The sequence below is a fragment of the Microtus ochrogaster genome, chromosome 18 (genome assembly GCF_000317375.1).
Source record: "Microtus ochrogaster isolate Prairie Vole_2 chromosome 18, MicOch1.0, whole genome shotgun sequence".
Taxonomy (NCBI): domain Eukaryota; kingdom Metazoa; phylum Chordata; class Mammalia; order Rodentia; family Cricetidae; genus Microtus; species Microtus ochrogaster.
The window spans coordinates 5,630,111-5,634,912 of NC_022020.1; the positions used below are offsets into that span (position 1 = coordinate 5,630,111).

The window sequence follows — 4,802 nt, forward strand, 5'->3', positions numbered from 1 at the left end:
TCACCTATAACACCTATACCCTATAACAGAGGCTACAGGGTAGAGATCACCTATAACACCTATACCCTATAACAGAGGCTACAGGGTAGAGATCAGAATATGCAAATGTACAAATGGGCTCTTTTCAAAGAGTTAACAGGAAGTCCCTGAAGGCATTTAAACTGCAAAGTGACATTATCAGATTTAAATTCACAGCTGCCCTGCAAAAGGGATCTGGAAGTAACCAGCTTAAAGGAGAGGAGGGTAATTACCCTTTCTAAACTAGGTTTTTAAATTTAAACTTAACTCACTGTGTAGACCCCACTGGCCTGAAACTCAGAGATCTGTCTCGGAGTGCTGGGATTAAAGACATGTACCACAATGCCCAGTCTAAAGTTTAAATTTAAAATATTTGTTTCCAGAGATTAGGCCTTTAATTCTTCTTCAATTATTTCAAATTACTTTTAAATATACTACGATATTTGTCTCTTAGCTCAGAAATACTAATAATAACTAGCTTTTTAAAATTGAGCATATATTTGAATATATTTGAATACTATCTTAACTGGTTTTCATAAATTCATTAATCCTTATACCCTGTGAAGTCTGCACAACTAGCCTCATTTTACAGGCAGGGAAAATGTGACAGAGGTCATAGTGAGAGCAGGGTTCAAACTCAGTTCTGTCCCCAAATTCTGCATCTTACTAATTAGACTGGATCTTAAAAAATTGTTTAGTACAATGCACATAAACAAAATATATGCACCATGGGAAAAGATGCTCAATTTTTCCAAATATCAGAGAAGAGAAAGGTCTAGATAGGTGCCTGAGTGGGTGGAGTAGAAAATCAATTGGTAGTAGTTTAGATAAGAGATCATGGTAGTGTATGCCTGCAATCCCACTACTTTGTAGGTGGAGGTAGTGTGGAAACTGATTTGCCTGCTTCCTGCAACGCCAAGGTAGGAGAGAGAGAGAGAGAGAGAGAGAGAGAGAGAGAGAGAGAGAGAGAGAGGCCACAGGCATTTGCAGGGGCGTCCAGAGCTGAGACAAACAGTAGACTGAGCACAGCCAGCAGATAGGCCATGGCCCTCTGCATCAGCGAGAGAAGAGCAGTGAACAGACAAAAGAAAAAAAACAGCTTAGAGAATGGGTAACTTGAGGGGCTTTAGGAAAGAGGAGGGGTAATAAGGACTAATTCTAGCATGAACTTGGAAATGTATATCAGGTTACTGACACTGAGCGAGCCTGGAGGAGGCCAGCATGAGCTTTGATATAATAGGTGCCACAGGTAGCCACGGGTCTCTTCGGCCAGAGGTAAGGAAATGCCTCCTTTTGGCAGAGGGGAATCAGCTTCACAATTCCCTGAGGGATGCTGGCTTTTTTCCCTGACAGAAACCCTCCTATATGCCAGGCCGAGCTCATTTATGGATATATGGACTGCCCTTTGGAGTTTGGTGAATTGGGAGTTTCATTTGGACGACAAGGGTAGGACTGTCAGAGCTCAAGGCCAACCTTATTTACCTAGCAAATCCAAGGCCAGCCTAGATCGCAAGTGACCTGTCTCAGAAACAAATAAAAGTAGGATTGCGGAAGATTGTGTGGTCAGTGATGAAAGTAAAGGAATGGATTTAGGAAATGTTATCGTAGGTATGACTGACAGGGTTTGGTGATGGATTTCATAGGATGTTTAAAGATGTTTACATGGATTCTGATTTATATAAATGGATTACATACAGAGAGGTGTTTTGTTTTGTTTTTGGTTAAGGAAAGGCCTGGCTATGTAGTATAGGCTGGTATTAGGCTCACAGCAACTGTCCTATTCAGCCTCCTGGCCTCCCCAAGGGCTGCGATCATGGAGCACACCATCTACACTTCCTATTGCTATTAGAAACTATACAAGTTTCACTCTGACAATTAGAGACTATATGTTGTGCTAACAATAGCATAACAGGACTGGGTACATAACTTCATGGTAGAGTGTTTGCTGGAAAAAAATCTAATAGTTTTCATTCTTTGATTAAGTCTTTCAAGATGAGGAAGCAGGGAGCTGAAGAGATGACTCAGCAGTTTCTGCAGAGGGCCAGGGTCTGTTCCCAGTTTCTACATGGTGGCTCAGGAGCACCCACAACTCCAGGTCCAGGGCATCCAAAGCCCTCTTCTGGCCTCTGCAGGTACCAAGCATGCACATGGTACACATACATAAATGTAGGCAAACATGCATGCACATAAAATCTTAAACTATAACTGGGAAGGTACTGTAACAGTAATGAATGCTGGGAGCTCCTTAAAGATGGTTGCAGGGCAGTGGGAAAATAGGACAAAAATACTCTGGAGTGTCCAGTTCCAAAGAGTGTTAGCCGTTGAGATTGGAGATGAGTGGTAAACTGCCTTCTAGGCTGGCCTCAGACTCCCCAGTCTCACGGCTGTTGTTGCCTTCTCAGTGCTGGGATTGCAGGCTTCCTGTAGTATTCCTAGGTCTCCTGGGACACCTAAGCATCACAGAAAACTATTGGGTTGGTTTAAAAAGATATTGTAATTCCATCTATTTGTTTCACTGGAGAATCTGCTGTTTGTATTCGAATTGGCCCTCCCCCTAGACTTTGAACCTTAAAACAACCCACAGGAAATCCTGTTTTAAAAGAATTAGCGAAGAGCTAGGAATGTGGCTCTGTTGGTAGAGTGCTTACCTAACATGCGCAAAGCCCTGGGTTGGATGCCCAGTGGTGGCTGCCATATGCCTATATAATAGTATAATACCATCATTCAGAAGACAGCAACAGGAGAATCAAGAGTTCAAGATCATGCATACTGAGTTTGAAGCTTGCATGGGGCACTCAACACTCGTTTCAACAACAAAAGCACAAAAAAGTTTTAACGATTCTAGACTTCTAATTTCTTACTCGGCACTTGAAAGAAACTCATCATTTAACTTCGGCAACCGTTTTGAAATGTGGCGTTCAAATTCAGTACTCTCGGATCCATCACTAAACTGTAGACAATTAAGGCTGAAACATCTATCCATCTTAACTCTCCGTGTGGTGCAGCACGCCGGCCTTCAATCGTGCTGGGCTCACATGGTCATGGCTAACTAACTTTCGTCCGACCCAGGGCTCGCGATCAAGTTCACAACAGGTCGGCTGGACAATGTGCCAGGGAATTCCACGAACCGGGGCTCGCCAAGCCTCCGGGCCCCCGGGGCGGCTCATATCCCTAGCATCCTCCATCCGGGTCCGCACCGGCAGCCCCTCCTCCGCCGCCCAGCAGCTGGGGGAGAGGGGCGTGACGCCCGCCGGCCGCGGGAACTCCCGCTGACGTCACGTGACGCCGCAGGGCAAGGGCCGGGCGGGGCCGGGCGCCCTCCGGCCTTCCTCCGGGAGGCTGTGGCCGTCCCCGCCGTGGGTCCGGCCGCCTGGCGAGGGAGGGAACGCGGCGGAAGGAGGGTTGGAGCGAGCGGCGGGGCCTTCCCGGCCCGGAAGACACCGCTGTCGGCCTTGCGCTCCCGAGGGCTTCCAGGGAGGCTCGGAGCGGTAAGTACAGCCTCTCCTTCCCCATACCCGGTGAGCGGAGTCGGAGCGGCCACTTCCGGCCGGGAGCCGCGCTCTAGGAGAGGCCGCGGCGGCGAGGGAGGCTGGGTCCGGGCCGTCCCGGAGGACGCGCCGCGCTCCGGGTCCACGCTGAGTCTCGGGCTCCCGCGACGGCGAGCCCCTCGGCACTGAGCCCGCCCCGCGCATGCGCCGCCGCGCAGCGCGCGCTTTTCGGGCACCCTCGGGAGCGCCCTCGGTGTGACCTGCTGAGGGGCGTCTGCCGGGCGGCGGCTGGAGACGGGTTGTAGAGGGCTTGGAGAGCCTGCGCTTTGCTCGTGAGAGGGGCGCCGACCGGCCCGTGCGTTTCCCTTGTGTGGCGTGACCGCCTGGCCTTGCCAAGCATCTTCGGTGTGCAGGCTCGCGGTGCCGAGGACACACCTAGCCTTTGTGCCCGCAGAGTGCGCGAGACCGGAGTGTGGAGGGGACAAGGGCGCTGTGCGCAGCGAATAACGGTTCAGAGCCAAAAGATGGGCTCCAAAGTGCTGGACGAGCGGGTAGACGTCCAGAAGGACGTCGTGAACCGAAATGTGCAAACTTGGTATTTTATGTAGCTGAGCGGCCGTGGTGGCAAGCGCACGCAGATGCGAACAGGTCTCCATATGAGTTCGAAGCCAGCCTGGTCTGCCTAGGCCTTCTAGGTCAGCCTGGGCTAAATAGACCCTGTTGCAGAACAACAAAAGCACTGCGTTATTTTAACTACCTCGTCATTGAAGCATTTCCTAAAAGACACTTAGTTTAAACTGTTAACTCACTTTTAAGCTTCCCATTAAAGTTATTAAACCTTTAAACTTTATTTTTTTCTTTCCTTCTGCCTTTCTTCCCTCCCTCCTTCCTTCCTTCGTTTCGACAGGGTTTGCTTGAGTAGCTCTGGCTGCCCTGGAACTTGTTTTTGTAGACCAAGCTGGCCTCTAACTCAGAGATCCGCCTGCCTCTGCCTCCCAAGTGCTGGGATTAAAGGTGTGAGCTACCACCACCTGTCATACTTTATTTCTCACTACAGAGAAGTATAGTTTGGGGCTCAAATCCTAACCCAGAAATAAGCCACCCTGTCTGTACTGGAGTTAATAGTTGTACCTCTTTGTAGAGTTCTGATAATTCACTCACTAGAATTATTATTAAAAGTATAACCCATATGCTACTATACATAACTAAGTGTAGTCTCTTATTGGCCATAATGTATCTTATGGCTAAGCTAAAAACAGGCTTGTGAAGCAAAATTGTTTTAACACTCCTCATCTC

At 48.6% G+C, this 4,802-nt stretch overlaps 1 protein-coding gene across 1 annotated transcript in view; it reads left to right on the forward strand.

Moving 5' to 3' along the window:
* Positions 1–3,192: 3,192 nt before the first annotated feature.
* The window catches only part of Rbbp8 (RB binding protein 8, endonuclease), an 85,301-nt gene continuing 83,691 nt past the window's right edge, over positions 3,193–4,802 (forward strand). Inside the window, exon 1 of the mRNA XM_005355757.3 lies at positions 3,193–3,506. The gene's annotated coding sequence lies outside the window, so the exon portion shown is untranslated. The remainder of the gene's footprint in view (positions 3,507–4,802) is intronic.